Raw genomic sequence first — 27,743 nt, forward strand, 5'->3', positions numbered from 1 at the left:
AGTACAGAAACTACTTTTGGGAATCGGTGCGGCGCTGCAAATGCGGCGTCATACACCGATTTGGAAGCTCCCATTGCCGCCGATTTGGCATGCGATTTGACATGTCAAATTGCATGCCAACTCGCATCAACCAGGGCTAATTGTCACCATTTAATTGAACAAACTAAAGTTAGAAAATGATTGGCTACTATACATAGGTACACCTGTTTTAGTAAATCTCCCCCATAGCACTTTCATTTGGTGGTATTTAATAAGCTTTTTTTATATTAATTTTAATTAAACAGGGGGGGGGGGGAAGACTTAAAAAAAAAAAAAAAAAAAAAGAACCCTTTCCCTTACATTCTATTATAAAACATATCAAACAGGGCATTCTGAAAACACTCAAAAAACGACCCCTTTTTGGAAAGTGGCCACCCCAAGGTGATCTTATTTTTTGACACTTTTTTTGGAAATGAAAAAAAATGCTGGTATTGAAGTGGTTAAGGTGCAATTAGCCTAAAAAAAGTCACAGACTAAAGCCAAATGTTATTAGGGGTAAAAAATCCATGGAGGATGAAATTGCATGGCACTGACATGCATTGTGTGCAATGACTAGATGTCATAGATAAATCCAAAAAAAATAAACACATTAAAGAGGAAGTAAACCCTGATGGGGTTTACTTCCTCTTTTTTTTCCCCTGCAAAGTAAAAGCATACTAGCCCATTATGTGGCACTTACCCGCAAACGAAGCCTGCGGGTGATTGTCCGGAGTCGCATGACGTCACTCCCGCGCATGCACGTGGGAGCCGTCAGTTGCGGCACTTGCTTGTGAAGAAACGGCACGCAGGGCCTTCTCAGTTTCTTCACAGCGCATCGCCGATGACATCATCTGCGCTCTACAAGGTAAATATCTCCTAAATGGCGCACGGTTAGGAGATATTTACAGTACCTATAGGTAAGCCATATTATAAGCTTACTTATAGATACAAGTGACAATCAGAGGTTTACAACCACTTTAACCACTTCCATACTGCGCAAATTCCAGCATTCTTCTCCTACATGTAAAAATCATAATTTTCTTGCTAGAAAATTACTCAGAACCCCCAAACATTATATATTTTTTTAGCAAAGACCCTGGGGAATAAAATGGCGGTAATTGCAACTTTTTATGTCACACGGTATTTGCGCAGCAATTATTTAAACTAGATTTTTTGGGAAAAAAAACACTTTCATGAATGAAAAATAACAGTAAAGTAATGTGACAGATGTTACACCAAGTAAATAGATACCCAACATGTCACGCTTTAAAATCGCGCACATTTGTGGAATGGCGCCAAACTTCGGTACTTAAAAATCTCCATAGGCGATGCTTTAAAATTCTTTACAGTTTACCTGTTTGGAGTTACAGAGGAGGTCTTGGGCTAGAATTATTGCTCTCGCTCTAACGTTCACAGCGATACCTTACATGTGTAGTTTGAATGTTGTTTACATATGCGGAAGTAACCTACATCTGCGTGCGAGCACGCTGGTGCTTTAATTTTTTTTTTTAATTATTATCTTATTTAAAAAATATATATTTTTACACTTCCCTATAAAATTTTTTTTTTGATCACTTCTATTCCTATTACAAGGACTGTAAACATCCATTGTAATAGGAATAGGGCATGACAGGTCCTCTTACGGAGAGATGTGGGGTCTATAAGACCCCACATCTCTCCTCTAGGCAGGAAGAAAACAATTGTAAACAATCTTGGCCTTTCCAGCCGAGTACACGGCAGTGTTTACAACTGCCAGGCCGGATGTGACGTCATAACGTCGCGCCTGGGCCTCCGTGAGTCATAGAGACTGCCAGGGACTATCTGGCCCTCAGTATTCTCTATGGCTAACTTCCGGCACCGGAGGATTCCTTCTCCGGCTCCGGAAGTGGTTTAAGTGTTTGTAAAGGCATTTTTCCTAAAATAACAAACATGTCATACCTGCTCTGTGTAATGGTTTTACACAGAGCAGCCCTGATCCTCCTCTGGGGTCCCCTGGAAGCACTCCCCCCCCCTCCCCCCCTGAGTGCCCCCATAGAAAGCCACTTGCTATGGGGGCACTCATGCGTGCTCGCTCCAGAGCACCGCTCTCTGCATCCATAAGACAGAGAGCATGGCTCAGCTCCGCCCCCTGATCACTGGCTGTGACTGACAGCAGCAGAAGTTATTGCTTTCTTTTAGCAGATCAGTGGTTTTTGACCCCAAGATTCCAGTGCTCTGAGATATCAGATAAGACTGATATTTTTCAGATGCATGCTGCTGCTGCATGCATCTCAGCCAATGAGGAGTGAGGGACCCGTGAGAGCTGCTGATCTCATGCACATCGCTGGATTGAGATCCGGCTAGAGTAAGAATTGGATAGGGGGAGCTGTATGCTGAAGGTTTATTACCTTCATGTGTAAAAAACCTTCAGCCTTTAAAACCACTTTAAACAATCCCACAACATTAATGATCAGTAGCACTTTAGACCCCATAACCAGAAACCCAGAGCTGTGCTGGGAGCAATAGTGAGAACGCTCTCAGCCTAAAAACCTTGGATGCCATTTTTGCATATGTTAAACATGTGGGTATTGCTATTAGGCTCATCCTCCTTAAAGCCATACATATGCATAATGTGATCGGCATGAAGATCCCACCAGGAATAGCACTTCCTAGCAGTAGCGTTGTCAACCTGCCATGGGCAGCCTTCAGCTGGACATTGTGTTGCCTGTCTCATGGAGCTCATAGAACCCAACTGGAGAAACAGTACTAAGCAGGAAGCACAACCTGCATATGCAATGAACCAATATGGCTGCTCTCTATTAGCAGATCAGTGGTTTTGTACCCCAAAATCCCATTGCTCTGAGATATCAGATGAGACTGCTATTTTTCAGGCACCTGATATATGGTTATTAGGGGATTGCACTGAGAGCTAACTAACTTCAGGGGTTGATGACTATCATGTTGTCCATGTATGTATAGAATTGTTCATTAGAAAGAGAAGCGTGTTGGAGACAGTAACACACAAAGGGCTAATATTTTTACATAACACAAATCACACTCACATGTGTAAATGAAAAAAATCAGTTTTAATGTCAGCAGACTCAATGTAACATAAAGTAATAATGTGTAAATAAAAAGAATACAATATTTTTTCTCTCTTTCTAGCTGATTCCTCCAACGTCAAATTGCTGGCTCTGCCAATTCCAATTTATGATGAGAGCAAGCCAGCTCCATTGTCTCCATTCACTAATGTGGCTAAGCCAACTCCACCGGCATCAGCCAGCAGTGAAAGTCAAGGACAACCACAGGATCAAGTCACCAGTGCATGCAAGCTAAGCCAACAGTTTCCAAGCACCACGGAGCTTATTCCACTGGCCCCAGCCAGCAGTGCTTCAAACAGCGACCCGAAAAGTGAGCCAATTCAATGCGAGGATGCCAACAACATCAGAGAGCAAGCTCCAGTTGCTCTAAAAAGTGATGAGAGTGAGCCGATTATCAGCTCCCCAGAGAGCGAGCAAGCACCATCGGCAGCAGCCATCATTGCTGGAGAGAGTGGACCATCTCCAGCAGGTTCTTCTATCAACGACTGCAGAGGCAAACTTGTCACGAATACATCGTCAACACCATTTGTCCAATTCATGAGGACCATAAAGGAAAAGTCAAATGCGCTGTCCACCGATGACTTCACATTCCATAAGATACTTGGAGAAGGGGCCTACGGGAAGGTAAGCAAAAACAACAATTTATCCAAAGGCTTGTTCACAGCGCATGTTAATCTGAGCATTATGCATACGCTGCAATGCATTATAATGCATTGAAGTGCTTATTATTCACCTTATTAAACTTCTTTGTGAGGGTGAACAAGTTCTAAGGAATAAACTCTCCTGATATGCACATTTCTAGAGCAAGAGCAACCATGAGATCTAATAACAATGTCCTGTTTATCTACTTTAGGTTCTTCTGGCATCTCATAAAGCCACTGGCCAACAAGTGGCAGTAAAGATGGTCAGTAAGAGAAGATTGATTGTGGAGGACCCTAAAGCTGTTCACACAGAGCTTCAAGTGCTAAAGAAAGTCAAAAAGAGCCCCTTCGTAACCCACCTCTACTGCTCCTTCCAAACAAAAGTAAGTCTTGTTTTCTTTCACTTTTTTCATCACCTACCATTATTGCTCTCCACTACTGATGCAGACCTCCTAAAATAGTTGTTTATGCAAATGTTGACTTTTTTACAAGTCTAAAGCCGGCCATAGATGGTTCAAATCTTGGCCGGTTCAGCAGGAACCGTCCAGGATTCAAACCTTGTATGGGCAGGTTTAATGTACCAAGTTGATCGATCGATCATCTTGTGTACATCCAGCCTGCCAGATTTTGCTTGCACTTATCGCTAGCGACTGCTATAGCTGCTAGCAATAACCACTGTCTACTCCCGGAGGGGATGGCGGGAATGTCTCGGCAGGAGGGTTTCCCCTGTCAGCACTGTCTGTGTTGACGTGGGAATCATACAAATTGCTTTCCTGCAACTACAGCTGTATATGGCTGGCTTTAATTTCACAAGTGTAAAAATTGCTTCCCCCTCCCCCCACCTCCTGAATATTACTCATTCAGGTACAGATTGTTGAATTGTGGGAGGGAGGGACTCAGGACTGTTGATTTGCATTCCTCTTTAAGGACAATTAACCAGAAAAGTAATGAAATCGCTGGATCAGCCTAACAGCCAGAAAACTAGCATTTCCATAAGGACAGTCTAGCGATAGCAGCTTATATATTTTCTTGGTCTGGTTTTCTTTTTTAGATGGTGCAGAGCTAATTCTTAGAACACCGGAAGCCAATTGTAAATTGTCCCAACTTTATAGATATGAACCCACACTGCACAGTCTCCTGGAGTGTGTCTCTATAAATCCCCCCGACCAAATGATATCTATAGTCTAACCTGTATCCCTTCTTTTCACACAGGATTACCTTTTTTTTGTGATGGAGTACATAAGAGGAGGAGACCTACGTACGCCGATGGAAAGGGAAGGACAAATCGAAGGGGACAAATTAAGGTAAGTGTCATACAAATACCTACTATACCTATAGAAAGTAGTTTTCCATTTTATCTTTATCTTCCGTTAGTCCTTAAAGATGACAGATGCTAATCTATATGTTTTTTTTCCCTACAGATTACTCACTGCGGAAATGCTTTGCGGCATACAGTATCTGCATTCCAAGAAGATCATACACAGGTAAAGACTTTGGGTCACTTCACCAAAATTGTTATTTGTAGGTATGGGTAAATAATGGGTGGAATCAGCGCGGGCTTCGGTTATTTCTTTGTGAATCCAGAACAACCTCAGTTGTGACCTTCCATATGGTCTTGTTGACACATCAGGACCTGTGTAAAGAGGCCACTGCTTCCAAAAAAAAAAATATGCGTCTTTCGCTGCAGCAGAGTAGGCTTTTCTACTCTTCTAAAGAAAACAAACTGGAAAACTAATTCTAGCAGGGAAGCGAGAGCTTTTATAAAGATTATAGCAGAGCTAGGAACTCGAGTAAACAAATCTCACTACAGGAAAAGATAGAAGAAGCTGAACCAAACCCATAACTGAATATATACCGTATTTAAACATCTCTTTTCTTTAATTATATGACAAAGGGTACTTACTCTCCATTCCTTTTTTTCTACAGAGATCTGAAGCCAGAAAATATTCTTCTGGACCAGGCTGGCCATGCAAGGATTGCGGACTTCGGCATAGCAGTAAAGGATTTCTCACCAATCTTTAAGATAAGTGGACCAGCAGGCACTCTACGATATATGGCTCCAGAAGTAAGTAATGTGTTCACTGTTGTATTATACAAATCTTCCTTCGAAAAAAAAGAGTTAACGTTGGAACTGCCTATCCTGAATGTTCTAATCTTTATTCTCTCCCCAATAACAGGTCCTTTCCTACGAGAAATACGACACAACAGCGGATTTTTTCTCCCTGGGAGAAATCATTTATGAAATGGCGCTCGGCAAACACCCATTCCTTATCGGCTCTGAGAAACACATATATGATATAAAAAGGAAGGTGATGGACGGAAAACCTGATTATCCTTGCCAAATGGATCCCAACCTCTGTGATATCTTGAAAAGGGTAAGTATATTTAGAACTTTAGATTTTCCTGAGGAACAAAATTCTGTCCAAGGAAGCAATTATGCATTGTTAGCAAATATTTTGCAGGTTCCTACCTACATACATTAATGCAGTAAAGCAAACTAACTCCTAAGCAGGAGGATCTTCATTTATTAACCACTTCAATACCGGGCATTTTCACCCCCTTCTTGCCCAAGCCATTTTTCAGCTTTCAGCGCTGTCGCACTTTGAATGACAATTGCGCGGTCTTGCAACACTGTACCCAGATGAAATTGTTATCATTTTTTCCCCACAAATAGAGCTTTCTTTTGGTGGTATTTGATCACCTCTGCGGTTTTTATTTTTTGCGCTATAAACAAAAGAAGAGTGACAAGTTTGAAAAAAAACACAATATTTTTTACTTTTTGCGATAATAAATGTCCAATTTTTTTTTTCTTTAAAACAAATGTTTTCCTCAGTTTAGGCCGATATGTATTCTTCTACATATTTTTGGTAAAAAAAAATCACAATAAGCGTATATTGATTGGTTTGCGCAAAAGTTATAGCGTCTACAAAATAGGGGATAGATTTATAACATTATTTTTTTTTTTTTACTAGTAATTACTCTACGATTTTTATCGTGACTGCGATATTGCGGTGGACAGATCGGACACTTTTGACACATTTTTGGGACCATTCACATTTATATAGCGATCCGTGCTATAAAAATGCACTGATTACTGTATAAATGTGACTGGCAGAGAAGGGGTTAACACTAGGTGGTGATCGAGGGGTTAACTGTGTTGCTAGGGAGTGTTTCTAACTGTAAGGGGAGGGGACTCACTAGGGGAGGAGACCGATCGGTGTTCCTCTGTACTGGGAACATACCATCGGTCTCCTCTCCTCTGACAGGACCGTGGATCTGTGTGTTTACACACACAGATCCACGGTCTTGCTGTGTTACCGGCAATCGCGGGTCACCGGCGGACATCGCGGCCCCTGGGCACGCTCACCGGGTGCCCAGTGACACGGCGGGCGCGCGCGATCGCCGGCGGCGCGCGCCCCCTGGTGGGCCGGGAAAGCGAGGCCGTCATATGACGCCTGCCCGCAACGAGAGCTGCGCCGCCTGGCCGTCAATTGACAGCCGGCGGTCAGCAAGCAGTTAAAGCCACCTAATCAGCCTTAGTGTTGTCATAAGGAAAGCAACAGTCCCCATGTCCCTTTAGCAGTAGACGTGTCATAAAAAGTATCTCAACAAAAACGAGGCTCTTATTTCAGAGGATGCATATAAATAATTGTGTTTAACTGTTAATAACTAGGGTTAATTATTAGCGTTTTGCTGTTAGATCAAACCTGGGTATATATACTCCATTGTTTATTCTGCAAATAATTAACCCTAGTGACTGTGCCATTTCTGAATCCTCCTAATTACATATAAATTGAGTCCACTGAAGAAAGGGGGGATCCCTAAGACCTGAAACGCATTGGTTGTTTTCGGTTTCCTTGCTATGAAATTACACCAATATTCAAAGAATCTGGACTCTTATGCCGGCAATACACGGTTCGAATTTCGAAAGAATTTTCTTTCGAAAATCGTATCAAAGAATTTCCGTACGAATTTCGCACCATTAGTGGGCTGCAGCAATGGCCGATTTTTGTGCGGCAATGAAATTTGAGGAATCTGACATATTGAAAATTTTTAGAAAAACTAACGATTTTCTAATCAATGATGGGAGAATCGTGCGAGAAATGTAATAAGAAAAGAAAATTTATGGAGAGAAAAGAAGATTCCCAGCCACGAAAATTCTTTTCTGTAGCAACATGAGGTGAAATTGAAGGCTTGGTCGGCCGAATTTCGAAAATCAATGGTGGCACCATCGGATCACAAATGGTTGATCACTAAATCTGATTTTGAAAAGAAAATTCGTTCGAAATTCGACCATGTATGGCCTGCTTTAGACTTTAGATTTGGCACTTTTTATATTAGCCATATATACACTTAAAGGATCCCCGCACCCGCTGTTACAATTTAAAAATTGTAGTTCTCAATGGACTACCAGGGCACTGGTGAACACTCTAGTAGTTCATTGATTCTTCCTGTCATTCAGTTATTGCCTGCCTGTACAAGGTTCAATGGAGACAGCTACACTGACAGTCTGCAGAAGCCAGAGATTGCACCCGCTATCAGCTGATTGCAGGCTCCTAATAAAATTTTTTTTTTAAAAATGTAATTTTTTTTTTACCCATAAAAATTTGCTTTTATTTATTTTTTTTTAAAGGTAAACTTATCCTTTAGCAAACGTTGATGGTCTAATAATACACAAATAATGCAACACACTAGGATATGATCCTATAATGACATAGTAGCACACTAAAAAAAAAAAAAAAAAAAAAAAAAAAAAACTAGGTAGGCTGACTTGCAGCTATCATATTGTCCACTATTGTTATTGTGCGATCACTGTATAATTTTATGTTTCTTTTGTTATTACAGCTCCTTCAAGTTCGTCAAAAGGACCGATGCAAGATGGTCAAAAATATAAGACGACATCCCTATTTCAACACGATCTGCTGGAAGACGTTAGAGGCAAAGATGTCACAGCAGGACCTTGTTTCATCATCAGTAAGTATTAAAATAATAATCTAAGCACATTATAGGGGGTGGGAAATAAAAGCAGTTAGACTTTTTGGCCCCATTCACATAGTGCATATTGATTTTAACTGGGATCTGGCTGACAGCAAGATTCTACATAAAACCTTATCTGTGCACTGTATGCATGTAATGTCAGTGCTAAAGTTTACATGCATACAGAGCAAAAGTACCCTATTTTTGTTGGTTGCTAGGATGCAAGCAGCTACTGCCGCCTTGCGTCCTTCATTACTAGGATGCAGGCGGTTGCAAAAGAGTACATGTACACATGTGAATATTGGCACAAACATTTACATGAGTACAGTGTAAAATGCACTGCATGCCCTTGTTTTTAATACGCTTAGTTTTGTCAAGCTCAACAGCTATTTTCTGTACTTGCAAAAAAAAATGTAGTTAGTCTAAAAAAAGAAAATGAATGCAGCCACCACACCACAAGACTACTAAGCTGCAATATATTTCATTTTTATTCATCAGTTTAGATTTAAGGGTATGTCAATCCAGTAAAATGCTTCTTCTGACCAGTGAGAATTTTGGGGATTCCTCTTGGGTGATGTCCTCTAAATATTAAGGGGTTGCAATTCACTGAAGCGTTGTACAAATTTTCTCTAATATTAGGAAACATTGATAAATGTCTTTTTCTTTACAGGTTTCCAGCTTACCACCATTGGAAAGACTGGATATAGATGAATTGATGTATGCTGAAGCCTCCATGCCCGCGCTACATCCGAAGCACCAGCAGCTCTTCCGTAAGTTTACTTACATCGGTGAGTAAATGAAGCCGATGGCGTCAGCGCCAACACCGGAGTGACATCACCACAGAGACGACTTGAGATCACAAGTAGTGGGCAGCGAACACCAAGGAATAGATGCAGAAACTCATGCCTGCCCGCCGATGGCGTCAGCACCAACACCGGAGTGACATCACCACAGAGACGACTTGAGATCACAAGTAGTGGGCAGCGAACACCAAGGAATAGGTGCAGAAACTCATGCCTGCCCGCCGATGGCATCAGCGCCAACACCGGAGTGACATCACCACAGAGACGACTTGAGATCACAAGTAGTGGGCAGCGAACACCAAGGAATAGATGCAGAAACTCATGCCTGCCCGCCGATGGCGTCAGCGCCAACACCGGAGTGACATCACCACAGAGACGACTTGAGATCACAAGTAGTGGGCAGCGAACACCAAGGAATAGGTGCAGAAACTCATGCCTGCCCACGTGCTGGGTCAAACCGCACGTGTCCGGGGGGGGCAGGCATAAGTTCCTGCACCAATTCAAAGACATGATCTAGGGAGTTATCTGATCGCCTTATGGGGTCAGGAAGGAATTTTTTCCCTTTTATAGCAAATTAAACCGTGCTTTAGAAGGGTTTTTCGCCTTCCTCTGGATCATTTAGATGGGCAGCTTCTATCTTAACGCTCACCATCAGGTTAGAAGTTTGCAATCATCTAATATTACACACAAAAAAAAATAATTAAAAAACACTTTTAGATTAGAATTTTACCATCATCAACTTTTTTGGTCAGAGAATAGATGCAGAAACTCACACCCACCCACGTGCTGGGTCAAACCGCACGTGTCCGGGGAGGCAGGTGTGAGTTCCTGCACCAATTCAAAGACATGATCTAGGGAGTTATCTGATCGCCTTATGGGGTCAGGAAGGAATTTTTTCCCTTTTATAGTAAATTAAACCGTGCTTTAGAAGGGTTTTTCGCCTTCCTCTGGATCATTTAGATGGGCAGCTTCTATCTTAACGTTAACATAATATCAGAAGTTTGCAATCATCTAAAATTACACACAAAAAAAACAGTAACAAACACTTTCCATCAGATTAGAAGTTCACCATCATCTAACAATTAAAAAATAAATAAATAAATAAAAACGCTCCCCCTCATATTAGAATTTTCTTTCACAAAATAGGTGCAGAAATTCACACTCGCCCATGTGGTGGAACAAACCGCATGTGTCCGGGGAGGCAGGTGTGAGTTCCTGCACCAATTTCTCAACAAGATTTATTGAGTCATATAATCATCTTATGTGGTCAGGAAGGAATTTTTTCCCTTTTAAATCAATTTATACCATGCTTTAAAGGGGTTTTTCGGCTTCCTCTAAAACATTTAGGTGGGCAGCTTCTATCATAACACTCACCATTAGATTATAAGTTTACCATCATGTTTTTTGTCAAGGAATAGATGCAGAAACTCATGCCTGCCCACGTGCTGGGTCAAACCACACGTGTCCGGGGGGGGCAGGCTTAAGTTCCTGCACCAATTCTCCGACAAGATCCAGTGAGTTATACAAACGCCTTATGCGGTCAGGAAGGAATTTTTTCCCTTTTATAGCAAATTAAAGCGTGCTTTAGAAGGGTTTTTCTGGATCATTTAGGTGGGCAACTTCTATCAAACGCTCACCATCAGGTTAGAAGTTTGCAATCATCTAATATTACACACACACACAAAAAAAAAAAACTCTCCATCAGATTAGAAGTTCACCATCATCTAACATTTAAAAAAAAAAAAGAAAAGATTAAAAAACACTCACCCTCAGATTAGAATTTTACTATCATCTTTTCAGGTTAGGAACTAGGTGCAGAAATTCGCACTCGCCCATGTGCTGGAACAAACCGCACGTGTCCGGGGAGGAAGGTGTGAGTTCCTGCACCAATTCAAAGACATGATCTAGGGAGTTATCTGATCGCCTTATTGGGTCAGGAAGGAATTTTTTCCCTTTTATAGCAAATTAAACCGTGCTTAAGAAGGGTTTTTCACCTTCCTCTGGATCATTTAGATGGGCAGCTTCTATCTGAACGTTAACATTAGATTAGAAGTTCGCAATCATCTAATATTACACAAAAAAAACTGTAAAAAACACTCTCCATCAGATTAGAAGTTCACCATCATCTAACAATTAAAAAATAAATTAATTAAAAAAACGCTCCCCCTCATATTAGAATTTTCTGTTACGCCCATGTGGTGGAACAAACCACATGTGTCTTGGGAGGCAGGTGAGTTCTTGCACCAATTTCTCAACAAGATTTATTGAGTCATACAATCATCTTGTGTGGTCAGGAAGGAATTTTTTCCCTTTTAAATCAATTTATACCATGCTTTAGAAGGGTTTCCTCTAAATCATTTAGGTGGGCAGCTTCTATCATAACACTCACCATTAGATTAGAAGTTTACCATCATTTTTTTTGTCAAGGAATAGATGCAGAAACTCATGCCTGCCCACGTGCTGGGTCAAACCACATGTGTCCGGGGGGGCCAGGCTTAAGTTTCTGCACCAATTCTCCGACAAGATCCAGTAAGTTATACAATCGCCTTATGCGGTCAGGAAGGAATTTTTTCCCTTTTATAGCAAGTTGCACCATGCTTTAGAAGGGTTTTTCGCCTTCCTCTGGATCATTTAGGTGGGCAGCTTCTATCATAACGTTCACCAACAAATTAGAAGTTTACTGTCATCTTTTTTGACAGAGAACAGATGCAGAAACTCACACCCACCCACGAGCTGGATCAAACCGCACATGTCAGGGAGGGGGGAGGGGGGGGGGGGCAGGTGTGAGTTCCTGCACCAATTCAAAGACATGAGCCAGGGAGTTATCTGATCACCTTATGGGGTCAGGAAGGAATTTTTTCCCTTTTATAGCAAATTAAACTGTGCTTTAGAAGGGTTTTTCGCCTTCCTCTGGATCATTTAGTTGGGCAGCTTCTATTGTAATGATCACCATCAGATTAGAAGTTTGCAATCATCTAATATTACACACACACAAAAAAAAAAAAAAAAACACATTCCATCAGATTAGAAGTTCACCATCATCTAACATTAAAAAAAAAAAAAAAAAGAAATAAGATTAAAAAAACGCTCACCCTCAGATTTGAATTTTACTATCATCTTTCCAGGTTAGGAACTAGGTGCAGAAATTCAAACTCGCCCATGTGCTGGAACAAACCACATGTGTCCGGGGAGGCAGGTGTGAGTTCCTGCACCAATTCATAGACATGATCCTAAGGAGTTATCTGATCGGCTTATGGGGTCAGGAAGGAATTTTTTGCTCTTTTATAGCAAGTTAAACTGTGTTTTAGAAGGGTTTTTCGCCTTGCTCTGGATCATTTAGATGGGCAGGTTCTATCTTAACGCTCACCATCAGGTTAGAAGTTTGCAATCATCTAATATTACACACAAGTGGTGTGTAGTTCCTGCACCAATTCCAATTCAAAGACATGATCTAGGGAGTTATCTGATCGCCTTATGGGGTCAGGAAGGATTTTTTTTTCCCTTTTATAGCATATTAAACTGTGCTTTAGAAGGGTTTTTCGCCTTCCTCTGGATCATTTAGATGGGCAGCTTCTATCTTAATGTTAACATAATATCAGAAGTTTGCAATCATCTAATATTACACAAAAAAACTATAAAAACACTTTCCATCAGATTAGAAGTTCACCATCATCTAACAATTAAAAAATAAATAAATTAAAAAAATGCTCCCCCTCATATTAGAATTTTCTGTTACGAAATAGGTGCAGAAGTTCACATTCGCCCATGTGGTGGAACAAACCGCATGTGTCCGGGGAGGCAGGTGTGAGTTCCTGCACCAATTTCTCAACAAGATTTATTGAGTCATATAATCATCTTATGTGGTCAGGAAGGAATTTTTTTCCCTTTTAAATCAAATCAGGGTCAAACCACACGTGTCCGGGGGGGGGGGGGGGGGGGTGCAGGTTTAAGTTCCTGCACCAATTCTCTAACAAGATCCAGTGAGTTATACAATCGCCTTATGAGGTCAGGAAGGAATTTTATAGCAAGTTGGACCATGCTTTAGAAGGGTTTTTTTGCCTTCCTCTGGATCATTTAGATGGGCAGCTTCTATATTAACGCTCCCCATCACATCAAAAGTTTTCAATTATCTAATATTACACACACAAAAAAAAACAAAAAACTCTCCATCAGATTAGAAGTTCACCATCATCTAACATTTAAATACAAAAAAAAAAAAGGTGATTTAAAAGAACGCAGACCCTCAGATTAGAATTTTACTATCATCTTTTCAGGTTAGGAACTAGGTGCAGAAATTCACACTCACCCATGTGCTGGAACAACCCGCACGTGTCCGGGGAGGCAGGTGTGAGTTCCTGCACCAATTTTCAACAAGATTTAGGGATTAGAGGGGTTTTTCGGCTTCTCCTCTAAATCATTTAGGTGGGCAGCTTCTATCATAACACTCACCATCAGATTAGATGCAGAAACACATGCCTGCCCACGTGTTGGGTCAAACCACACGTGTCCGGTGAGGCAGGTGTGAGATCCTGCACTGATTCCCTGGCATGATCCAGGTAATTTTCTGATTTCCTTATTGGGTCAGGAAGGAATTTGTTCCCTTTAAAACAATTTGGACCATGCTTTACAGGAACTTTTCCACTATATGTCCACACTCTCAACAGTACACTGTTTTAGCAAACAAGAGGTTGGCAAATGTGCAAGATAGAGTAGGGACTGGCCAGAGAGGGATCACTTTGACGCAGTTGGCCGGCTGGAACATGTATTGTGATACATGCGAACGAAGAATCCCCCTTTTTTTAAGCAAAAGTTAAAAGGTTTGTAAAGGCATTTTTTTTTTTTTTTTTTAAATAACAAACATGTTATACTTACCTTCACTGTGCAGCTCGTTTTGCACAGAGTGGCCCCGAACCTGGTCTTCTGGTGTCCCTCGGCGGCTGTCTCAGCTCCTCCCTGCAAGAACTAACCACCTTCATGCAAGCTCTCTCGCATGGTGGTTAGTTCTTGCGGCCGCGCTCCCGTGATACAGCCGGCAACTATAGCCGCTCACTGTATCACTCGGCCCCTCCCCCCGCATCATTGGATGTGATTGACAGCAGCACGAGCCAAAGGCTGCGCTGCTTTCAATCCATCCACTCTAGCCAATCAATGGCCAGGCTGAGCGGCGAAGAGGACATCAGGGGCGAGCGCAGGAGGTGAACAGGCTCAGGTAAGTAAAACGGGGGGGCTGGGGGGGGCCGGTATTGTCAGATGTTTTTTCTTGTACAAAAGGTTTTTATTGAAAATATAAATCAACAGATAAGTACAAAACGGTGATGGATACATCATGAGTTAACAGGTATAAGACTGCCGGTATACGGCGGGTGGAGCTATTGCTCAAAGATTTAACCCTGGCTTAATTAATTAAGGCCAGGCAACATACCAAGACATATTCTTATCCCGCGTATTCTGGCGTAGTGGTATGGTATCAGCACATATTAATATGATTGCAAACATACATGAATAACTAAGATTTCTAAACGAGATGTTGTTGCAATACATAACGTTTCATGAAGAAATAAAAAAAAAATAAAATAAAAAATAAAAATCTAAAATAAAGAGTAAACAAAAAAGAACCAGTAATAAAATCAGATTCAATTGAATAACCTTAAAGAGGATAAAATACCTCTGAATGTAATAATTTGTGTATTATATTAAATTTCCGGTCCTTGTAGAATTAAGCCCGAGGGCCTGAATAAGGAGAAGGAGAGAGAAATTGAAAGTGGGAAAGGAGGGGGGGTAGAAACTCTTGTGGCCCCATATAAATTGCATAACTTTACTCTGGTGTATTCGAATGATATGGGGAGGCACTGGAACTGGCAAAACTCTAAAATAATAGAGAAATTTGGGGAGGTACGTCATTCGTACCGTCGCTATTCTGCCGAACCACGAAATCGGGATTGTGGACCAAGAGGCTAGCATAGCCTCCAGCTTTCGAAAAAGGGGAGGAAAATTAGCTTGATATAATCCCGAGTATTTTGGGGTAAGTTTATTACCCAGATAAGGTAAAGAGGTTAACCACTGAAACGAAAATGCCGACTGTAGAGCTTCTAATACCAGGGGCCGAAGGTTAATAGACATCGCTTTAGATTTTGCCGGATTAACTGAAAGGCCCGAAAACGAGGCAAAGGAGTCTAAGAGAGAGAATAAATTGGGGAGGGAGATTCTGGGTTTAGTAATGGTTAATAAAATGTCATCCGCAAACAGGGACAATTTGTGCGCGGTGCCTGCTATTTCTACTCCTGAGATATCTGGATGAGAGCGTATGGCCTCCGCCAGGGGTTCAAGTGCTAGTATAAATAGAAGGAGGGAGAGTGGGCATCCCTGCCGTGTTCCCCTTTTAATAGGGAAAGTAGGCGATTCATATCCATAATAACACACTTTAGCCTGAGGGGAGTGATATATGGCTGAGACCCAGACCAAAAAGGAGGTGCCAAAACCGTAGTGTGTAAGGACCTGTGTCAAATAGGGCCAGGATAAAGTATCGAAAGCTTTATTAACATCTAAAGAAAGAAACATTGTACCCAAGGACCTTTCATGCATTATATGTTGGATTTGGAGGAGTCGTCGAATGGCATCACTTGCATGTCTGCAGGGGACAACTCCCACCTGGTCTTTTTTTATTAGGCGCGGTAGGAAAGAATTCAAACAGTTGGCCAGAATTTTCGTCAATATCTTCATGTCAATATTGATTAAAGAGATTGGCCGAAAATTTGCCCAGGAGGAGTGATCTTTGTCTGGCTTAGGAATCATCACTATGTTGGCAGTTAGCAAGTCCGGCGTAAATGAATGACCTCCTTTGACCGAGTTATACATAGTCGCTAGGTGTGGGGCCAGGATCTCTGCAAATCTTTGATAATACAAAGCAGTGAAGCCATCCGGACCTGGTCTTTTGCCCACTTTCAGTTCCTTAATGCACTGGAGTATCTCAGAGAACTGTATATCTCGGTCCATTAGGGAGATATGGGGTTCCGATAGGGAAGGTAAAGATAACTTATCTAAAAAATCATTCAGACCCTGTGTTGAAGAATGATTTAGGGGGGAGTAGAGTTTAGTAAGTCGGTAACGGAATTCTTCCAGAATCCGCTGAGGGTTTCCCGTAAAGATATTATGACGGGTGAGCAGGCTTATGGGAGTAAATTTCGGGATAAAGGTTCGCAATCTGTTAGCCAACTGCGCATTAGGTTTGTTTGCCTTAGAATACCATTTCTGGCGGGCCCAACATAAGGTACAGTCCTCTTCATCTGTCAGACATAGATCCAAGTCTGTACGGGCTTTGTCTAAAGCTCTGCAGTTAGCAAGGGTGGGGGTTAGTTTAAAGGCCGTCGAGCAATCCTCTAAGATCTGTTCTAACTTGCGTCATGCCTGAAATCTTTCTCTCTTGCGCTGAGACGCTATTCGAATAACACAACCCCGGAGGACTGCTTTATAAGCCTCCCATAATGTTATTGGGGACGAGACCGAACCTGCATTAAGTTTAAAGTATTCCATAGAAGCTTCATTGATTTCACTGAGGATCGGTTTGAATGATAAAAGTGAATCATTCATCACCCAGGGAGCTTGTTGTGGTTTGTTGAGTAGGGAACGACAAACAGTTAGAACTGGGTCGTGGTCAAACCCAAGGGACTGTTAGGATCGATACCGAATGTATTAAAGGAAGGTGTTTCCGTAACATAAACGTATGGTCAATTCTAGAGTGAGAATGGTGGGGATGAGAATAGTGGGTGTAGTCCCTGCCCATGGGATGAAACTCTCGCCATAGGTCTACTAGGTCCAAATTTTGTAGGGCCCGCCAAAAATTTTTCGACGCAGGAGGGGGGGCTTTGTGGTCCGCCGGGTACTTATCAAGGGCCGGATTAAGCGTCACATTCAAATCACCCGCCAACAGGAGGGTGCCTCTTTGGTGGACCTGTAACAAGGAACAAACATGAGACAGAAATGGGCCCGGATTTTCGTTTGGGGCGTAATAGGTCATAATGGTTACTTCGTTATCCTGAAAAGAACCCTGTAAGAGATGATATCTGCCATTAGGGTCATCTATCTGTTTATTGCAGATAAATGGGACCGATTTTCGTAGAGCTATAAGAACCCCTCTCTGTTTAGTAGGACCATTAGCTAAATATACTTGGGGATAATTCACTGCGAAATATTTGGGGCAGGAAGAAGAGGAAAAATGAGTTTCCTGTAAACAGGCTATATCTATCTTTTGTTTGAGGTATTTAAAAACTTTAACTCTTTTTTGTGGGGAATTCATACCCTGAACATTCAGGGACAGCCAGTGAAGGGTCATTATAACGCTATGGACTACTCCATCCGCACACCCCAGGGGCCAAGGGAAAGGGGAAAGGGAGGGGGAAAGAAAAGTAAGAGAAAAATAGTAAAAGCAAGGAAGAACATAAGGTATGAGAATACCGAGAACTCTAATTAGAGAACGTAGTGAATACATTGACGTATCACGCCGTGGGCAGCAAGGCCCACAATGGGGTGGGGCCATAGCCAAGACAAATATCTTAGCCATGTGCCATCTCATGGGGTGAGCAGTGGTCCGTCGGAACCCACCGGCCTATAATGAAGATAATTCAAACAGACTATGTAAAATTGACATAAAATTTAAACAATACTTAGAGATAGCAACAAAACAAACAACGTTAAATGAGTTACAGTATGAAAACCTCAGAGCAATAGTGGCAATTTGAGGGTGTGGATGCAGGGGTCCCCCCGCCCCCCAGGGACGACAGCCACAAGACCGCCCCCCCCCCCCCCCAGAAGACAGGGCGAGACCCCACACCCAAGTCAATACGCCAGCCCCTTCACCCCACTAAACAGGAGCAAGGGGACCCGGCGAGTGAACAAAACAAACACACAACCTGAATAACCATCAGTGGAGGCTTGTCCCCAGCCAAAAACCATATACCCTTTACCCCTCACCCCACCAGGGCCTAAGAGTAATTTGCTTATGTCTGATGAACCCTCTTCTCCATGAGGGCCATCAGCAATGTAGAGGTGGTTCGGGGGGCAAGCTATTGTCGGTGACCCCTCAGGGAGTCTCATGTGGGTTGGTCCATGCCCAAGACCGCCATCTCACAGGTGGGGCAGCCTACAGTAGGGCAACGACCCTCCCAGCAAATCTATAGTCAGTTCAAGTGGGCAAAGGTACGGCAGGGGGACGTCCTCCAAAGGAAGCAATTGAAAATCTCCATTTAGGTTGGAAATTAGAAGTCAGTCAGTGACACACCGAACCAGACGGCCAAGAAAGATGAACTGCACATCATGAAGAAATGGGATTTTCCATCCATTATTAGCTTGATGGAATCTTTTAGCCTGCAGGTGACACAGCGCCTGGGATCCAGATTGTGATCATTGTGATGCTTGAGGAGGTTTACGAGGGGGCCTAGAGGGACCTGGTTGAGAATTGGAAACCTGGGCATCAGGTTGAGACAGAGGAATGTCCAATTGCAGATCCTGGAGATGTTGCTTTAGGCCTGATGGGGAGGTGGCATGGAAATGACGACCTTGGTGGGAGAAAAAGTTTAAAGGGGAACCCCTATCTGTACTTGATCTGATTGGATTGTAGAACTTGGAGATAAGGCTTGAGACCTCAGCGCCTGGCAAGAGTGACCGGCGAGAGGTCCGCAAATATTTGAAGGTGGTTGCCTTGAAAAGAGATATCCCTTTGTTCTCGGGCAGCTTGTAAGAGTTTCTCCTTGGTCCTATAATAGTGGAATTTGATGATAACGTCCCGTGGGGGACCTTCGGAAGGCTTAGGGGCCAATGACCGATGAATGTGGTCAAACTCTAGCCTTTCCACCGGGATCTCAGGGGCCAGTTCTTGAAAAAAAGCGGTGGCTGTTCCTTGTAGGTCCGTGATCGTTCCAGGGAGTCCGCGGATACGAAGGTTATCCCTGTGGGCTTTCCGCGTCCTCTAGCTTATCTCTGAGAGCGTCCAATTCTGCAGACATTTTGTCCACCTCCTCTTCATGGCCCTCCAACACGGTAGTAGCCAGGTCCATGCTGTGTTCCAATTGGTTGGTGCGGTGGCCTATCTCTTTAAGGCCTCGGACCAAGTTCGAGGAAAGCTTTCGGGAGGCAGCTGTTATCTCATCTCTTACAATGCTACGGAATTTGGCTAGCATAGCATCAGGGTCAGCAGGATGGGGACTCATGCGATCTGTGGGGAACAGATGAAGGCTTTCAGCCGGAGAACCATGTCCCAAATCAGAAAGTTGTGTATCGTCATCAGGTTCTGGAGGCTCGGGCGCCATTTTAGATCTGCCTTTGCCTGGGGCCGGGGATTGGTTGCTGCTTTGCCTGTTTTTACCTTGTTTTTTGTAGAGCGGTACATTACCACTTGCGGCTCCAGGTATTCCTCTATCCTTTGGGGTAAAGTGGTCTCTCTCTCGTTACTTCTATGTCAGATTAGGCCGGGTAGTAGTTTCCGACGGCGCGGAGGAATCAAACATCCATTTCCTTCGCTCACGCATATGCCCCCCTCTCGGACAGTGTCTTACATAGCAAAAGAAAGGGCTCCTTTAAACTTGATGAAAATTTTTGGTCAATAGCCCTGTGGGTCTATGTAGTGCTTGTAAGGGGGTGATTAATTAGGGCAAATGATATTTTAAGTTCTGTGAGGAAGTGGGCAGCCGAGTCTCAGTAAAAAATAAAAAAAATAAATGCTCTTGGGAGTCCCTGGAGTACAAAGATGGCCGCCACCCTCCAGGAGTAGGCCGAAGCCGCGGTCTTTCCTAAGGAGCGGCCGCCGGATGTGCAAGGACCGCTCCATTTAGGCCCAAAACCCCCAGCCAGGGACAAATACCCCTAAGGTTGTCTCTCAGGGGGCGATGGTACTCACTGCGGTCCGGGGGGAGGCCTGTATGACTGTAGCTGAGGCTGGAGGCCTCCAGGAAACATCCGGGCTGCGGAGCGGAGCGGTTTCTAGCTCCATTTTTTAGCTGGTACTGTGGCCACTATCTTCCAGGGGTGGGGTAGCCCACAGCCGAGGTCCGGGTACCCGCTCCTTTGATGGATTATTGCCGTCGGAGGCAAAAGGACGCCAGACCGTTCGTAGGCCCCAAGATGGCGGGGGCCGCCGCGCTGTTAAGTCCGGCGCCGCCGAACCGGGCCCAGGTTTACAGTCACTAGCCCTCTGGAGCAAGCTGGGGAGAGTCCAGGCACCCTAAGATGCGAACCGGAGACTCTCCAGGGCAAGGATGGGCTGCGGATGGTGGCGGATTAGCCCTGGGTATGGAGAGCTCAGAGTCAGCAGGTCCTCACAGATTCACCACCAGGACACGCTGGACCAGATGTTTTTTCACCTTAATGCTTAATGCAAAAGATGCATTAAGGTGAAAAAACACGAACCTTTACAACCCCTTTAAATGTAAGGCTCCATGCACACTGGCTTAAAAAAACATTGCTTCTACAAGAGTTTTATGTTCTGCCTGTACATTAGGACGATTAGAGGCATATTTGGAGCTCAACATTTAGAAACTTCTGGTTCGCGTTTCTGATTGGAGCTTACTGGCAGAAAAAACATAAAACTCTCCTAAACTTGTCTAAACTTTGTACAAGAAACTGCCAAGAGAACAAACTTTTTTTTTTTTTTTTTTAAAGCCAAGTGTGCATGGAGCCTAAGGATTAAAAAGGTGGCTACACCTCTTTAGTATCTCATGTGTTGTATACTGTATATGAAGCTATGTTGCTGTATTATATTTTGATAAAGCTATCGGTTATGTCACTGTGCTATAACCTTTCTGAATTACATATATTGTGTGTGTGTATATATATATATATATATATATATATATATATATATATATATATATATATATATATATATATATATATATATATATATATGTTCTTCAAAAAGTTTCTGCACTTTTTTTTAACTCTATGAAATATAAATAAGTGCAGAAAATGTTTGAATATACAGTATATATATATATATATATATATATATATATATATATATTACAAAAACTTAAAAGCACAGATAAAATACACATACTGTACATGAGCCATTTTACCTGCTAAACGATTTGTCTCTCTGTCCATCTAGTCCTTATATTTACACAGCTCCGCAACACAGCAAAACTGTCCCTGGCAGGGCAAGAAATCTGCACATGGGAAGGAGGGGGATTTGCTTTTGACTGGAAAATATAAGTAAAACTTCTTGAAACCAAAGTATTATCTCCCAATGTCCTTGGTGCTCTATGATGCTACCATATCCTCCACTTTATAAATATTTATTCATCTTCAAGAGACAGCCCTTTAGATTGGTAAAATGCAGTTTCATATTATTTAGAATCGGTCTAGTATGGTATCCCATTAAAGCTATAGTAAATGTATTGTCTTATGACCTAAGGGCTCTTCAAGCTGCCCTTTGTTAGACTTTACCAGGCCTTTGGGGCACCATTTCTCCCAGTGACACCAACAGCGGGGCAAATTCCTGACACCAAAGATGGGACACTAATCATCCAACTAATACCAGCAATGGGACAATATTATTACCACTGACACCAACAAGGGGGCACTATTCTTCCCACCGACACCACCGATGGGACACTATTCCTCCCAATACCAGGAATGGGGCAATATTATTTCCAATGGCACCAACAAGGGGGCACTATTCTTCCCACTAACATCAGCGATGGGGCAATATTCTTCCCACTAACACCAGCGATGGGGCGCTATTCTTCCCACTAACACCAGCGACGGGGCACTATTCTTCCTAACACCAGCGATGGGGCACTATTCTTCCCACTTACACCAGCGATGGGGCACTATTCTTCCCACTTACACCAGCGATGGGGCACTATGCTTCCCACAAACACCAGCGATGGGGCACTATTCTTCCCACAAACACCAGCGATGGGGCACTATTCTTCCTAATAACACAAGCGATGGGGCACTATTCTTCCCACTAACACCAGTGATGGGGCACTATTCTTCCCACTAACACCAGTGATGGGGCACTATTCTTCCCACTAACACCAGTGATGGGGCACTATTCTTCCCACTAACACCAGTGATGGGGCACTATTCTTCCTACTAACACCAGTGATGGGGCACTATTCTTCCTACTAACACCAGCGATGGGGCACTATTCTAACCACAAACACCAGTGATGGGGCACTGTTCCTCCCACTGATGCCAATAATAGGGCACCATTCCTCCTCCTACTGATCGCAGGTGCTTTGTAATTTTTTTTTACTTCCACTGACCACCAAGCCTGAGGCACGGTTTACTCTCGCTAATACTGGGTCATTTTCCACCCCTACTGGCCACAATCTGCCCCACCTCAAAATCTGAAGGACAGTAAACTGGCCCAGTGTTTAGAACATTTAGAGACTCCTGACCTAAGGCATGGACACATGCCAACAAACACTTCCAGTAATTGTGCTAAAAAATATTTGCATCCAAAATAATACGATAATGATTGTGGCTTACGTTCACTAAATATTGTTATTACTGAAAACGTATTCCATTGGGACAACATGAAGATTAAGGTTTAGTGTTTTTGTATGTGCTACAAGTCAGGGTATGCCCAAGTGGTACAAAAGAAGAAATAGACTCCTGCGCACAAGTGGTCAACCAGATGGATGGAAGGACGACACAGGCCTTGCTGCCCTCAAGGATGGGGAATCCTAACAAACAAAGAAATAAAAAGAGAGAGGGGCGCACCGGCCATGTGCATTATCTTTTGTAAAACATTTATTGAATAAAATGATAAAAGAAATTACTCACAAGCAGTAGTGACTGCTGAGCTCTGATGAAGAAGGGACGTGCCCTTCGAAACGCGTCAGCTAGTAGTGAAGCTTACATGTTCCTCTAAGACCTTTGGAAGGCTTCGCTCATCATCACCACCAAGCTGCTTGTTGTTGCTCGAGTTTTATGACACCAGATTTTACTACTGCTTGTGAGTAATTTCTTTTATCATTTTATTCAATAAATGTTTTACAAAAGATAATGCACATGGCCGGTGCGCCCCTCTCTCTTTTTATTTCTATGCCCAAGTGGCTCTGTTTTTTAGTTAAACCTTTGAAAATTAATAAAAAAAAAAAATAATAAGTTTAGTGCCTTTTGGCCAAATTTATAAAAAAATAAATAAAAGAGGGTAAAACAAATCTTCACGCCTGAACAGAGTTTTGCAACTTTGACATGTGTTTGTCAAACGATACATATCATTACAACTACCGTACTTAGTGTATTCAGGTGAATCATACCTTGTTCTTTTTACGACAAATTAGGCTTTTTTTTTTTATTGGTGGTAAATGGTAATTGATATTGCCTGATTTTTTTATCAAAGGAAAACTGGCACAAAATAGTAAAAAATCGTAGTGATACCACATACTGTATATTGTGTGTGATTTGTACTTTTTGATTTTACTTGGGTCCAGAAACAATAGTTCACATTTTGTTTTTTATTCTACCTAAGAAAAACACTGACACTGATATTACATTAGAAAAAGTTTGACTTTTTAATCCTACCTAAAATTGACCCTTGCATTTGACCCCCAACCCTGACCTACATCAGAGGTGGGCTGGCAGGGGGTGGAGACAACCCCATAAATAGACACGGGCCATGCTAGCAGGGGCATTCGGGTGGAAGATTGAGATGCAGTGTTGAGGAGTCTGTCGGTGGACCTGAGGGGTACCACCTTGTCTTGGGGGGGGGGGGGGGTTGTCCTGTCTTGGGGCTGAGCTCGAGTGCTGGAAGGATCCTACCAAAAACACAAAAGGGAGGAGGCTTTCCTGGGGGAAAATCAGAACGCGACCCCAAAAAGTGCGAAATGCGTATGGTTGAAGCACAGTGGTGCGGGCTTTTAGGAATTAAAACAGGTGGTGAGGAGGTTACATAATGCATCCTTATTACCTGCAATCTCCCTCTGAAAAGCGATCAGGTTTCTATCTTCTTACAGCCTAGGCCATCTTTAAATAGAGCAACAATTCTTTTTTTCAGATCCTTAGGCCCCTTTCACACTGGGGCGGGGGCGGCGTCAGCGGTAAAGCGCTTTACCATCATATTTGCGGGGTATTCGGCCGCTAGCAGGGAGCTTTTAACCCCCGCTAGAGGCCGAAAAAGCGTTAAAACCACCCACAAAGCGCTGCTGCAGCAGCACTATGCCAGCGGTATAGCCGCACTGCCCATTGATTTCAGTGGGCAGGAGCGGTGGATGAGCGGTATACACACCACTCCTTCACTGCCACAAAGATGCTGCTAACAGGACTTTTTTTACCGTCCCGCCAGTGCACCACTCCAGTGTGAAAGCCCTCGGGGCTTTCACACTGAGGGCCGGTTCACACAGGGGCGACTTGTCAGGCGACCTAGTCGCCTGACAAGTCGCCTCCCGTTCTGTGCTACGGAACCGTTCTAATAGGAGCGACGCAAGTCGCTCCGACTTAGAAAAAGGTTCCTGTACTACTTTGGGGGCGACTTGCATAGACTTCTATACAGAAGTCGTCTTGCAAGTTGCGCCGCGTCTAGTGTGAACCGGCACTTAAGAGACAGGAGCAGCTCTTTCAGGGCACTTTGCAGGCGCTATTTTTAGCGCTGTAGCACCTGCAAAGTTCCCCAGTGTGAAAGGGGTCTTAGAGAGTTCTTTGCCACGAGGTGCCATGTTTAACTTCCAGTGACCAGTATGAGAGAGTGAGAGCGATAACACCAAATTTAACCTGAGACCTTGTAACACTAACGAGTCACAGGGGAGGGAAAATGGCTAATTGGGCCCAATTTGGACATTTTCACTTAGGGGTGTACTCACTTTTGTTGCCAGTGGTTTAGACATTAATGGCTGTGTGTTGAATTATTTTGAGGGGACAGCAAATTTACACTGTTATACAAGCTGTACACTCACTACTTTACATTGTAGCAAAGTGTTATTTCTTCAGTGTTGTCACATCAAAAGATAGAAGAAAATATTTACAAAAATGTGAGGGGTGTACTCACTTTTGTGAGGGGTGTACTCACTTTTGTGAGATATAGATATATATATATATATATATATATATATATTATTTATCTGGAGAACTGTCCAAGCATTCATGCAATAAACAAATCAAAGGTAGACTCTAGGGGACATAAAAGAGATCCATGAACGTCAAATTTCATATCAAATTACAAAACATGCAAATTTGTATACTGTAGTAGGATACGCCTAGTAAATGACTAAAGCCAAATTTGAAATTCGGGCCCTAGAGGTAACACCTAAATAAGGAGCATAGGTTCTTTGACTGAATATTTCAAGGACTGACATGGCTCCCAGATGAATCAATGACCCAAAATATTGATTACATGGGCTCGTGCCCATTTGGGGTGGAGAAACTTGACTAACCTGCACAGAGTCCTGACCTCAACCCGATAGAACACCTTTGGGATAAATTAGAGCATCAGTGTCTGACCTCACAAATGCTCTTCTGGAAGAATGGTCAAACATTCCCATAGACACACTCCTAAACCTTGTGGACAGCCTTCCCAGAAAAGTTGAAGCTGTAATAGCTGCAAAGGGTGGGCCAACTCAATATTGAACCCTATGGCCTAAGACTGGGATGCCATTAAAATTCATGTGCGTTTAAAGGTAGGTGTCCCAATACTTTTGGCAATATAGTGTGTATATAATTTTTTTTAGCACAGCTTCAGATTATGGTGCTGTGCCCAGCTTTGTGCATGGGCCTGTGGCATGATATACAGCTGCATTCAGATCTGTATGCATTATGGATCTGATCACAGAATGTTTGGGTCCTGTAAGCATAATCCTTTCTGCTGATTATTATACTAGAAATAACATTTTGACAGGGGTTCTAGTTTTTCTATACTGGAGAGTTGCCCTCACTTCCTGTCTGGTGAAACATTGTTAGCAGGACAGGAAGTGAGGGTAATTCTCTAATGGTGCCCTGGATAGCATAAAACCTGACCAGAGGTTACAAAACACAATGGAACACACCAGGACGCATCAAAAATCCATTACAGCAATAAAAAAAGAAAAAAAAAAGACAAGAGGGGAAAAAAAGCACTGGATCACATTACAAAAAAAAAAAAAAAAAGAGGAAAATGTATATATTTTACGCGCCTGAACGCTGATCTAAAATATGCCTGTTCGCGACACAATGCGTATACGCAAATGATAACATGGAGCTGCTTCAGAGGCAAAAGTACAAAATGCAAAAAAGTACAAAATACACGGGTATTTTAGAGTGGCATTCAGGGGCGTAAAAAAAAAAAAAAAAAGCCCCAAATCTGCTTTCAGAGGAATTTTCAGTCTAATTTACACGCCTATGCATGTACATTTATTCTAATGGCTAGAATGAATTATTTCTAGCCAATAGACTGAGTTTACACTCTTATGCATCTAAATACAATATGCATGCAAACGCATGTACATATGTGCGTAAACATGCATAAAAACACAGCATTTTCTGATAACTTCTGGCAGCATATTTGGAGCGTTTTTTTCATACACTCGTAAGCATGAGCCCTAAGGCTGATAGTGTGAAAAATGTGCGTCACGGGTTCAGTGCCCTCATACCCATGCAATAAACAAAAAAACGCACTATGCTCAACGCCTTAAAAGGGGCAGGAGCTGCTTTGGCGTGTTTATCGCACGTACGACATTCCATACAGGTGAATAAGCTGCCCTGTGCTTGTGACGCAAGAACGGCGAAAAGCAGCAAAAATGCGCATTCTGGAGATGCTAGGGGTGAATAGCGCATGAAAGCGGCATTTTGTCTGCCCGTGTATATGAGGCCTATCACTTGGATATGTGGAAATTAGAAAGGAAATGAATGGAGGAGAGCTACAGAGCTTTGTAAGTTATAATTAGTATTTGAATTAAATTGAATAATATATTTGAATAATATACTACAAAGAACGCGCTTACTGCCAAGGGAGCGGCCGGCAAACACCACATTCTGGTCACCATAATAACGTCCACATATCAGCAGGGTTCCTCCTCTCTTCCCTCACAGACTGGTCCAGAAATAATGGCTCCTAGTAGAAGTGTCCCCTCACCTCCTCTCTCAGACATGGTGCTCCATCTCCTCACTATATGTCACCTTCCTTACAGCCAGGCTTCACTTTCCTTTCCTCAGTGATTAGGCCTCAGACCTCCCTCCCATTACCCGGCAACCACAACCAGCAGGGCCAGAATCACTTCCTGGAACCTAACTCAACCAACTTTATTTAAAAC

General features: G+C 42.8%; 1 long non-coding RNA gene across 1 annotated transcript; it reads right to left on the reverse strand.

The window, feature by feature from the left end:
- Window positions 1-3,064: 3,064 nt before the first annotated feature.
- Window positions 3,065-27,699, reverse strand: LOC141145784 (uncharacterized). Its single transcript, XR_012244639.1, has 2 exons — window positions 27,435-27,699; window positions 3,065-3,712 (listed from the first exon to the last, which is right to left on the reverse strand). It is a non-coding gene; the product is annotated as an uncharacterized lncRNA (long non-coding RNA).
- Between the last annotated feature and the right edge of the window lie 44 nt (window positions 27,700-27,743).

The sequence above is a fragment of the Aquarana catesbeiana genome, linkage group LG05, assembly GCF_042186555.1.
Source record: "Aquarana catesbeiana isolate 2022-GZ linkage group LG05, ASM4218655v1, whole genome shotgun sequence".
Classification (NCBI taxonomy): Eukaryota; Metazoa; Chordata; class Amphibia; order Anura; family Ranidae; genus Aquarana; species Aquarana catesbeiana.